Source organism: Cricetulus griseus, chromosome 10 (genome assembly GCF_003668045.3).
Source record: "Cricetulus griseus strain 17A/GY chromosome 10, alternate assembly CriGri-PICRH-1.0, whole genome shotgun sequence".
Classification (NCBI taxonomy): domain Eukaryota; kingdom Metazoa; phylum Chordata; class Mammalia; order Rodentia; family Cricetidae; genus Cricetulus; species Cricetulus griseus.
In genome coordinates, this window is record NC_048603.1 from 25,651,576 (window position 1) to 25,664,032 (window position 12,457).

Here is a 12,457-nt window from a genome sequence, read left to right on the forward strand (position 1 = left end):
TGTGCGTGTAGTGTTTGTATGTATGCATGTATGTGTGTATATGTGTAAGTGTGTGTGTGTGTGTGTGTGTGTGTGTGTGTGTGTGTGTGTGTGTGTGTGGAGTCGATGTAAGAACTTAGCAAAGGATTATGTGCCTTCCAAGCCTGAGTAAAACCCTTTCCTTCTCTCTCCATTTCTGGTACTACACAGACATCCTGATCCCTCAGTTTCTCTTTTGGGGGTTTCAATTACCTGCAGTCAGCTGCAGTTTAAAATCATCAAGGGGGATTCCAGAAGGGTTGAATTCTTATCTTTTTGAACTGGGTGCAATTCTCAGTAGGGCAGAGAAACTTTCGATGTGAATCACCGTTGCTCCAGTGTTCCCTTGCTGTATGCTCTGCCCTCCCATTGGTACTCAGCAATCAGACCAACCGCCTGGCAGAGCCTACACCCAGTGGCATCTTTATTCTAGGTGATCACAGCTTAGAGCACAGAAGCAGTGGTGCTGGTGTTTATGATGTGACAAAGACACACAGGAAAACATGTACCTGAGTTCCTGGAAGTAGACAAAGAATCCTTTCTCACGGATACGTTTGAATGTACAGGGAACTCAGCATATCGATCGTTTCAGGGTCATAGGAGATGCCAGGATGGAGGCGCCTGAAACGGGACACATCAGCTTTCTCCCGGGTGTGGTCAGAATTTGGATGAGGCTTTCCTGGTGATTCTGCCTCTGAAACTGTGGGTGTCTGGAAGCCGAGACTCTGTGATCCTTGTGGGGTGGGGGGTGGGGCTACTTCCCCGATGGTTGGCAGAGAGCCTCATCTCACCGTGGCTGTCACCAGGAAGTCCAGTTTGTAGCTTCAAAGTCTTCACGTGAAGCTCTGGAGTGTGTTGCAAGATGGCCACTGGCCTCTTTTTAAGTGGTTAATGCAGATTCTGGGTTATTAGGGAACCCTTCATCATCACACCTGCCATTGTTCTATTCATACCACCTGAACACAGGGTAAAACAACACACTGACAGGCAGCATTTATTGAGTATTTACAATGTGTAGGGAGAGACCCCGATTACAAGTACTGCTGACCACGCCCACTTGGGCGAGGTGACACCAGATATAGATGATCACGAATGGAATCCGAGATAAGTTATTAGCTGGTAATTTATTGGGGAATTACACTCACACGAGGAATCAGATTGGCACTCCAAGTGGTCCGGTCCCAGAATGCTTCCAGATACTGGCTCAACCCTGAAAGGGCGAGTGCCCGCTCTCCCTTGCCCTTATCTATACCTTTCTACATACCTGTGACCATGCCCAAACAGGTGTCGTCAGCAGTGCATGTAATCAGGGTATCTCCCTACAACTATGTGCCAGACCCATTGCCAAAAGAGCAAGAGAGTCACCTGAAGTGGCTCACACTGTTAACAATATGCCCAGGAGCAAACTAGCAACCCTGTGCTAATGCAGAAACTTGGGTGCAAGAGCTATCGGGTATTCCTAACACATGAAAATACCATTATCTTATCTCTACACCCTGATTTCATGTTAGAATATGCCAGGCACCATGCAAATAGAAGCAGGGAGATTGACTCCTTTCTAGATCCACGGGTCCCTGTTGGGCCTTGTTAGTGACTTACACGTGTGTGTGTGTGTGTGTGTGTGTGTGTGTGTGTGTGTGTGTGTGTGTGTGTGTGTGTGTATTCATGGCCTATTTAAGGTAGGAACCCCTTCTTCCCAGAGCTGACCTCCAACTGATTTGAGGTTCCTCATTCCTTGATGAAATCACACGGCACAATATAAGTTCCAGTTTTCCACATTGTCCTTCAGCCCTTCCCAGATCCATGTCTCTGCCATAGGAATCAGACTCCAGGGAATGACATCTCCCAGACTCCTTTGCTGTCTGCCTCTGGCTGGGCGCAGCAAGTATTTTAGCTGTTGGAAGATCATTCTCCCCCATCCCATGACTGCCATGGTTCTGGCTTCTGGGACCTTCCTGGAGATAATCCCTTCATGGCCTGCCCCATAGAGTTCCCCAAACCCTGCCTCTTCCCCTGATCCTTCCAGTAACTACCATCTTGCTAGCTTTAAGAAACCATACATTTTCTTCTCTCTTTCTTTTAAATCTCTTTTGTGTAGATTATGCACCTGAAAGAATCACAGCAAAACTTAAAGGCTAAAGGCTATAATCAGTGTTTTGCTTCCATCATATGTGTTGGTTATTTGAGCTGGGCTCAGCTTCCATATCTGCTTAAAGTGGTACTGACTGATTGGACTTATCCTAAGGTTTGCAATAGACCAATGTCATCTGGTCTATTGCAAACTGGTGCCAGCTGGTGCTGGCCTTGGGCAGATCTTTCTCTTCAATGGTCCTCAGGTGGGCGGGTACAAGCTCCATCACATGACATCAAAAGCATCCCAGAGAGTGAGAGCAGGGATTCAATGCTCCTAGCACCCATCCCAAATCACATTCGCCAAAATCTGTTGATAAGAATGATCCATAAAGATATGCTAGATGAAAAAGGAAGTCAGAAAATAAATTATCTAGATGGCAATAATTTTAAAGGAGGATACAGAATAGCACTGCAGAAATCTGTAAACAATTGAGTAACCCACAACCCAGCCGTCCCTGGGAGTAAAGCCTTTTTTTTTCTTTCTAGAACTCCTCTTTCATGTGTCTTCTGCTTTCCTACTGAGACCCTGACAGGCATAGCACATAACACTATTTATGATTTTATTCTGCCATGTTTTTTTGAGACAGCTCTGCATTACATTAGTGCTAATACATCCAGAAAACTCTGCACAAATTTGTCCTTTCTCTTGTGGACGGACATTTAATTCAGCCTGTCTGTTTTGGGGGTTACGAATACTGCATTCCTTCCTTTGCACAGGAGTGTTCTCCGGGGAGCATAATTGGGAGGGAAGTTGCTGTAGTGTGATATTGCCAAGTTACTTTCCAAAGTCAATATAGTCTTTCAGAGAACAAATAGAAATTGAGAGCTGAGCACAGTTGAAAAACTGGCTCTACCTTACATTATACAACCGTGTGTGTTTAAAGAGCTATACCAATATATGATTGGAATGAAGCTCCCACCCAATACAAAGATCTTTTAAGCAATGTTCCCAGGAGACGGGCAAACAACCCGTTCTTGAACTCTTGAAGTCCGCAGGGAAGGTTGATTTGTTCTCCCTGATTCCCTCTGCAAAGCAAAAACACTGAGGGAAAAGCACAATTCCTGCCTTTGCCTGAAGCTGCCCCAGTTTCCTGGATACCAGCAGATGGGCACTCCACGAAGGCGTTTGTGTTCTCTTCTGTGTGAAGGGGGGACATTGTAGGATGTGAGGCCAGATAGGAGCACTTCAGTTTCAATCTGGAGTGTCCAAAACGATGGCTGGAAAGGGATTAGGTGTAAGGACCCTGAGAGAATATTCTGATGCCCATATGATTGGGCACTTCAAAAGGAGAAGCAACTTCTTTCACTGTTTAAGACCAAAATCTGGAATAAAATAGGCAGCCCAGGCTCACTTGCTGTCAACCTCTTGGGGAATTTCTGTTTTCTGTGGAACAGGATAATCAGAGTACCTACAAGGGTGCAATTAGACCCCTGTCTTAGTTCAAGAGGGAAGAGCTAGGGCACAGTCACAATCAAACCAAAGTCAAACCAAACTCAAGTGCAAATAACTCAACATTCAACTCCAGCAATGCACGCATTTCATCTCGTCTCCTACAAGGGCCTTGTTGCTTCTCCATCCCTGCCTTCTGCAGTCCACACAGCTTGTCTTCCAGGTTCTGACCAGCTCCACTCCACCACAGCTGCTCTTCTTTGCAGCCGTGCCATGGTGCTGGCATCTCCAACACTGCTGGGGTCTTCTGCTGTAAGTGGGTTGCACGTACACTGGTAGCATCTCATAGGCTATCTTCATGGTGCCAGGCCTCAGATTCTCTTCAGGACCCATTCATTTCCAAGCCGTCAACTGCCAGTGAGGCTGCACCTTCTCCAGTGACCTCCCTTGACCTCTCACAGTGCCAAGCCTCAGCTGCTCTCCATCGCCCCTTCATCTCTTCAAAACCTGTGCCACCTGGGTGACTCTTGAACTAACAAGTTTGGCTGCCAGTACAAGGCACAACCTTGGCTGCCTGTGGAACACAGCTTCTAAGCACCGACTTTCAAATAGCACTTCCTAGAAGATTTCGTCTCAATAATGCTGGTCTCTTCTTGGTCACCGCTAGTTTCTCAGCTCCAGCTGACAGTGTCACTTATCCTAGCAGAGCAGAAGGTTTCACTTTAGTAGCTCCGGTAACTTATTAAATCACAGCTGATTCTTCAGCCCAGCTAACCAGAACCACAGAATCTTAACTCCAAGTAACAAATGGTTCTGATAGAGTCTTTAAACTCCCCATCTGAAACTTCGCAAGCCAGGCCTCCATCTTCTGCATGACCCTCAACGTTCTTATATGCCAATCTCCTACAGGACAGCTCACCAAGCATTGAACACTCAATGACTTTTCTTGCCCAGAGTCCCAAAGTCCTTCTGCAATCCTCCCCAAAACAACATGGTACATCTGTCATAGCAATCCTGGTACCATCTTGTCTTAATTAGGGTTTCTACTGCTACAATGAAAGACCGTGATTAAAAAGGCAAGTTGGGGAGGAAAGGGTTACACTTCCACATTGTAGCTCTTTATTGAAGGAAGTCAGGACAGGGACTCAAACAGGGTCAGAACCTGGAGGCAGAAGCTGGTGCAGAGACCACGGAGGGGTGCTGCCTACTGGCTTGCTCTCCATGGCTTTCTTAGCCTGCTTTCTTGTAGAACCCAGGACCACTGCCAAATCCCTCAGTGGCCCCACCCACAATGGGCTGGGACCTCCCCATCAATCACTAATTAAGAAAATCCCTTACAGGCCTGCCTACAACCTGATCTATGGATTCATTTTTCTTAATTGAGATTCCCAGATAACTGTGGCTCATATAAAGTGGACACAAAACTATCCAGCACACTCTCCTTCTTAAAGAGCTGATGTCTGACCCATGGTGTGTGCTTACCAAATGCCAGCCACTCTCAGCATTGAAGAACTAGTGGCAAGTAATGACAGAAGTTGAGATTCATTAAATTGTGATAGTTGAGGGATCCTTAATGTGTGAAATACAACAGTGTTTTATTTTTTATTTGCATAACAGTCCAAGCTATGCACCTTTGCTGGGAGATAGCCCTCTTTCACAAGGAGACTTATGGCTCCAGCTAGACCCACTGTAGCCTGGGATTTTGTTCTTTATCCTGCCTCTGGTAGGATGTGAACACAGAACTCCTGTTTGGGAACCACACCTAGCCACAAAGGATGCTGGGAAACATCTCTTGCTACCAGGGCTTCTCATAGCCAGCCTTATTGGTCCTGCAGGACAGGCCATTTCTTGTCTGGTTGCTTTGTGTACTTGGTAAGATGTTTTGTGGCCCTTCAACTTCTGCTTACTCCAGGCTGAATGTCCCTTACCTAAGATATTTGGGAATGTGTTTCAGATCTCAGACTGGTTTTAGATTTAGGTGTATTTTCATCAAATGAAATAGTTCAAGAGAGAGGATACAAATCTGAGCAGCAAATATATTTGATATATATGTATATATATATGTGTGTGTGTGTGTGTGTGTGTGTGTGTGTGTGTGTGTGTGTGTATTATGTATGTGTATATAATATATAAAATATATGTGCCTTGTATTCATGGCCTGAAGATAACTTTATGAAACATCTTAATAGTTGTTCAGTGTTTCATGGCATGGAATCTTCCACTCATGAGATCATGTCAGCATACAAAAAGTTACCAATTTTAGAGCAATTTGGATTTCACATTTTCAGATTGGGGATCCCTAACCCATAATATTGGTGGTAACTCACACACACACACACACACACACACACACACACACACACACACACTACTAAGTTGTGACAAAAAAAAAGTCTCCAGACCTTTTTTTCTCCAGTCTTTCAAAGGAACAAAATCTCCCTTGAGTAAGAATGGATCAAACACTACACACCAGGGAAAGGGAGGAGAGATTCCAGGAGGCGGCTTAGCCTCCAGGGTGAGGTGAAATCCAAGCCAAGAGCTCTGTTCCATGCTTGGTCCCTGCAGGACATGAGCCATCCGAATGCAGGCCTTTGTACAATCTGTTTCCTGCAGAACGCCTAGCTCTTCACCTCCAAGCAGCTCCTAACGTGCAGAAAGTACTGACACCATAAATCACTGCTGCCTGGCTGAGTGTGCTCTCTAGACAAGGCTAACACCATTCAGCTACCCCTCCAGGGCTTTCCATGCACCCAGCATTGGTCTGAGAGATGACGCCTTCTTTCCTTGTGGCAGGATATAATAATAAGACCAATAATAGTAACAGCAAAGGCAACAGAAGTCCAGACGCACTGAAGGCAGGGAGTTGCTTTCCCACCCCCCACCCCCATCCCCGGAACTGCTGAGCTCCTGGTGCTAAAAGAGAAAGGTAAGACTGTAGAGCAGGCTGCTGTTGCTGCAGCTGCCAATTTAATCTTCCTGAAGGGCCTCGTGCTGCCTGCATGTTGCAGATGCCCCTGCCATGCCTGACATCAAGCCATTACACTCTCTGAAAGGAGACCTGATTATGCCATGGGGCACAGCTGACAGTTTTTCCTTTGCTGAGTGAGGCTCCATGGGGTTTTAATGTCCCCCCTCCCTTCTGATGTCCCCATCACCTCTTCTGAGTATTTCACTCACTCCTGGCTCTGCCGTTTCTGTCAACATTACAGGGCAGGAGATGCAGTAGCATTACGGTTGCCATGGACGAATCTAACAGCGATATTGATTTCTTGGTTACATCTGCTCCAAAAGTGCCAGAAGGAATGGGCCCCTGCAGGTCTGGAAAGATAAAAGAAAAGCAAATGTAAATGGCTTTTTTTTCCTTTCAGGAAATAAGTACGAACAAATTAACACTTGTCCAGATTCCTATGCACTTGCTACAAAAGAGCTCACGAGTGCGAGCATAGCCACACAGGACGCATGATGCACAGGGCAGACAAAACCACATGCCAACATTCCCAAGAAAGAGACCAGAAATGAGTATTCATACAAGACCAAGAAAGTGGCAGGCAGACCCTCTGTAATGATAAGATACTTCCTGGCTAAGTAATATTGAGATCTTTCCACCACAAATTCCCCACCAGCAGCATGGAGCTAATCACGTCTTCCCCATAGGATGGTTGTGGAGACTGAATGAGGCAGCAGATGTAGAAAACAAACAAACAAAAAAACCTGGTGGAACCTCGGCCACATGTTAAGGCTTCCATTGACCTTCCCTTTGCGTCGCAGGGGAGAAGGACCTGTCCAGAAAGCAGCAGAACAACCTTCTGTATTGCCAGAAGCAAGAGCAAGCTGTCTATAAAATCCCCTCGGACACAAAGAGTCAAGAGTGTGAGGAGTCTGCGTGAGATGCTAGGCTCACCCAAAGCCTGTTGTCTATGGCCGCCGTAATGCCCATTCTACCGAGAGACGAGCCAAGAGATTAAAGCAGAAATGGAAAGGGGCAGATTAATTGATATCGGGCTCTTAAAAATCACAGCCAGACTTCAGCTGCCGGAGCAATCAGAGAGCTGGTGAAAGGGGGGCTGTTTGGCCAAGTTTCAGCATCACATCCTCACACTAGTGGGAAAAGCACGTTCGCTCCGTGTCTTCATCTCCGAGACACTGGTGAATGTGAGAAAGGCTCCCAACTCCTTGCATCTTCTGGTCCTCGAGGCCAGTTCTCAACCTTCCCAATGCTGCAACCCTTTAATAAAGTTCCTCATGTTGTGACCATCCCTGCGAACAATAAAATTATGTTCGTTGCTGCTCCATAGCTGTAATTTTGCTACTGTTATGAATTCTAACGTAAATATCTGTGACTTCTGATGGTCTTGGGTGACCCCTGTGAAAGGGTTATTTCAACCCCAACCTGTAGGTCAGAACCTACAGGTTGAAAACCACTGTGCTAGGCACTGATTAAGCACATCCAGGAGATGGTGGGACAAACACAGTTTAATGAGTCAGCAACTTTTGCAGCTGTTGAAAAGTCTTTGGTGAACCTATGGATGTTTCTAGAAGCCCAGATGCAAACGGCGTCCTTTCTGACTGGCCAGGAACATCCCCATTGGTCATCTTGGACCTTTTCCACTGGAGTAGAGGAAACTGGACCAGGGACAGTCCAGGCACACCAATTAACAGCATTTGTTTATAGTTGGGACTTTAGGTGATGTGGACTCACACTGACTGAGTTTCAAGCAAAACAAGCAACAGATTTCTGGTGTGAGCAAATAGGTATAGAGTCAGAGTTAGAGATGAGCACCCGTTCATTCAACCAACACTCTGTTAGCTTCTACATGGGTCAGCCCTGATATCAGGAGCTGACTTCATGGCCATTAACTCAGTAGAGAAAAAGGACATTGTTTTTTTTATTATTCTTATTTCAACTTAGTCACAGAGATTCAGAAATGTAAATAGACTTTCCATGTAGGAGAAGCAAGTCCAGGGAGAGTGGACAGGAAGGACTAAGACGTATCTACAGGGATGAGTAGGAGTGAGCTTAGCAAAGGCTGCTAAATGATTACATAAGTCAATGGGTACAAATCAGGGGCCTTGGAGCACAGGGGACACCAAATGCAGTAGCCAAGAGGTATGAAAGACCGGCACAGTCGCCGGCAAGTAAGCAGCAGGCTATGGTTTGGATGTGTGTGTTAAAGTTTCTGGGTAGTCACAAGAACAGTGGCGGTGGCAGCACGATGATTGGCAGTTTGTTGTGCACTCGACACAGTTCAAAGGGCTGTGAGTGCATGTCGCCTTTCAACGCCCAGCACAGCCTTATCAGCTCAATATTACAGATGAGAAGGCTGAGCCACAAGAAAGACAAGAATCAAACTCACACAAGTGACAGAGCCAGGATCTGTCCCATGCCCCCACCAGCTGCAGCTCTCAGAGGTGCTTTGTAGGTGACAGGAAAGCTCTAGACTCAGTCTTGCAGGCCAGGAAGATGTTGGTGGGGGAGGAGGATCATACACTTGAGGCTTTTGAACATGACACAGTCCATACAGAAAGATGGGCCTGGACAGATGTCTCGACATCTGCACTGACCATGGCACAGTCTGGACCTCAGGCCGTGGGTCCTGAATGATGGAGAGGTGAAGACAGGTCACTCTTTGGGAGGTCATCCAGGACCTGATGTGCAAAGTCACCTTGGATACGGAAGCATGACAGCTAGAAGGAACAGATGCTTCTGTGTCCTGGAGTCCAGAACCTAAGATCTTCTTAAGGGCTGGACACGGTGGCCCTGCATTGCTAAAAATGGTAAGGGCAAACCCCTGCACACATGATGGGAAGTCCCAAAGTGCCTGTCAGCTGGTAAGAGTAGTACCTTAGAGGGGAAGGCTCCTGCAAGCGAATAGACTGAAGGACCCAAGAGATGTCTTTCTCCACTTTGCCTTTCTCACTTTCACCCTCACACACAAAAGTACCTGAACACTGGCCTGTATGAAAAGGCCTGGGAAAGCCCCTGGACCATGGAAGAAGTGAGGGATGAATGGGGGAAAGCACCTGGACTTAACCCAGTCTGGTGCCGGCCATCTGCATGCCTGCCATACCGTGTCCTTCTGGGAAGAATACAGCTCCCAGCCTCGCTGGAAGGGGTTTGGGGATCCTGTAATAAGTTGAGGCCAATGGCATATGCTCAAAGGCAGATCTCCTTTCAGTCTTAGCACTGTGAAAAAGCCCATGACTCTGTGACCTGTCTTTTCTCTCCCACGAAGACATTGGGAGGCCATGGGCTTCAAGTGTTAAGTTGCGTGATGGGGGCTTCCCAGCACCCAAAGGACCACAGTGTGATAAACAGCAGACAGTTGCTGGGTTAACCCACTGAAATTCAGGGGTCTGACTTTTATTGCAACCAGATGTGGTTCTCCAGCATTGCTAAAAAAAAAAAGCATGGCCCACAGCAAAGCAGCACCTACCTCACCTAAGAGCTTGTCTGACACACAAATTCTCAAGCCCTACCCAAAGCTATGGGAGTGGAAGCCACACGGAGAGCCAGCAGTGCCTTCAAATGACTGATGAGGCCAAAACATGGCATCCAGTAGCTTAAGATGAGCCTCCGTTTCCTCTTCTATCTTGTGGAAACAAGGCTGTCACCCTGTGCAGCACCTGTGGGTGACTGAACAGGATTATGTGGTGTGATACAAGCGAAGAATCTAGCTGGTAGCCAAAAGTCAGAGATCAGTCACTGTTAACACCTAATGAGTCTTCAGTCAGGACCTGGGAGCCACACGTCACAGTACTGTCAGAGAAGTAGCAGTAGATGGGAAAACATACCTGTCTGTGGACAGTGGGCTACCTCAGGAGTTCCTGCCCTTGTCTACCTCCTCCACCTGAGTGTGGGAGCAATCCTTAATGCATTCCCAGTGAATGGAATGTGCAAGGCCATGGTCCTGTTGGAGCTTCTGAGGGAGAAGTCATTGGCTCTCTCAGCGCCTGGCAGAGCCCTAGTCCTTCTGGATTTGTGGCCATATCATTCCAGCCTCTGACCTGCTCTTGTGTCTCCCCCCCCCTTTTATCTTCTGTAACGGCACGTGTCCCCAGATTATGCCACCATTACAATCCAGGATGACCTCATCTCAAGAGCCCTAATTACAACTGCAAAAGTCTTATTCAACATAGTACTGATTTCTGGAATGCAGACAATCCTGTGGAGTGTCACTGGTTGACCCAATAAAGGGTCCAAAACCAGAGATGGGCCATGCTCAGCTTCATCTACTCCTGCCCAAGGCAACTCCCCCCATGCATGACACAGTGTAGGGATTTGACATGAGATTTTTGAATAGAAAGTCAGCAGTGTGTAACGGTTAAGCCACGGGGCTTTAGAATTAGCTAAACCCAATTCAGACTTCAACCACTTACAAATGTGTGACGTTAGGCAAATGACCCAACCTCTCTGAACCTCATCCCTATCTCGTGGGTATTTACAGGGGCTCATCTCTGAGTGCAAAGCACCTACTCAGTGCCTGGGACTCAGTGGGGCTGCATATTATGATACACAACCAAGGCTTGAAAGACCCAGCATGATAACCTTCATTTCTTGGCCACCATAACCTCCCAAAGCTCTGGTCAACTTGGGAGACCCTTACCCTGCTCAGAGACGACAAAGGTAGGGGGATCCCCTAGCGCTTGGAAAAGCCCTTCTCTGAGGCAGTTGCAGAGGAAGTACCACAGGCCTGCCTTCCACTGCCTGCCTCCTCTCCTCCCTTAGTCCTCCCAGAAGAGGACTGTCGGCAAACTTGCCTAGGCCCTTCATTGACATCCTGGCCTTCGGTGCTCCTGCCAGCCTCATCATGAAAACAGAAACATCTTCATTGACATTCTTCTCCACATAGGGCAGAGTCATGAGACACTCATGAGAATACCCCCCAGCCAGGTGGGGGCTGACTGCATTGCTGCATGGCCTAGAATGTTCTAGACACAGGGGGGACAGTCATACAGCTTGGGAACGGCCTCGGGCTGCTAGAGAATTGTGGGACTTGTTGGGAGGGGTGTGGCAGGGGCAACTCCATCAAGCATAGTTCTTGCCCGTGAACTTGGTAGATGTCATATTGCAAGATCAGAGGCAGGACATACCTGCGAGAGTAAACGAAAGTGGGAAGAATAATGTCTAATGCTAGGCTTCTTAGGACCTAGGCACAGACTGGAAGAAAAATCCTTGCAGCACTAACAACTAATGTTAGCATCCATAACATAAAAACCTCTTACACTTATTGAAGGAGAAGCCTCTTTCCAGTGAGAAAACAGTTGGGCACACCCAGAGAGACGATGTATGAACTCAACATGAGGGATGGCAAGCAGTGACCAGCCGTGACAGAGACGGAGGCTGCCGCTCCAGTGAGAGGCCATGGCACATCCACGAGAGGGATCAACTTAAAGGAGACTGGGCAGATGGAGGCAACTGGAGGCCTCAGACACGGGACAGTGGAAAATAATACAATCGCTTGGAGAAACTGCTCAGTTCTTGCTCACAGAGCTAAAAATACATTCTTCATATGACCTAACATTTCCATTTCTAGATATTTCCCCCAACACATATGTCCATAAAAAGGCTTGAGCTTGGAAGCTCACGGCAGCCTGCTTAGTTTTCACCACACTCTACAGACAACTGCGGTGCCCTTTCGTAAGGGAGGAGTAGGCAGGCCGTGGAATACTACCCAGCCACGAAGAAAGAGCTGATAATGCACACCGAGTGGGAGAGTCTCAGGAACACCAAATCAGGCACAAAACTGTAAACATGATCCCAGTTATAAGAAGTATTAGGACAGAGTAATTGAGTTGCCAGGTATGGGAATCAAAACACGCTAGTCTTTGTCTGAAAGTAGGGAAAGAGAGACAGTAGGAATGGTCACAAGGGAAATGTGTGACTGGAAGGACAAACCCTGAGGCCCTGTTTGGGAT

At 47.2% G+C, this 12,457-nt stretch overlaps 1 long non-coding RNA gene across 1 annotated transcript in view; it reads right to left on the reverse strand.

Moving 5' to 3' along the window:
- Nucleotides 1-12,457, reverse strand: part of LOC113837465 — a 193,612-nt gene that overhangs the window by 76,836 nt on the left and 104,319 nt on the right. Inside the window, exons 9-10 of the long non-coding RNA XR_003488041.2 lie at nucleotides 6,719-6,859; nucleotides 528-4,240 (exon numbers count right to left, since the gene is read on the reverse strand). This is a non-coding gene — a long non-coding RNA (uncharacterized LOC113837465). The remainder of the gene's footprint in view (nucleotides 1-527; nucleotides 4,241-6,718; nucleotides 6,860-12,457) is intronic.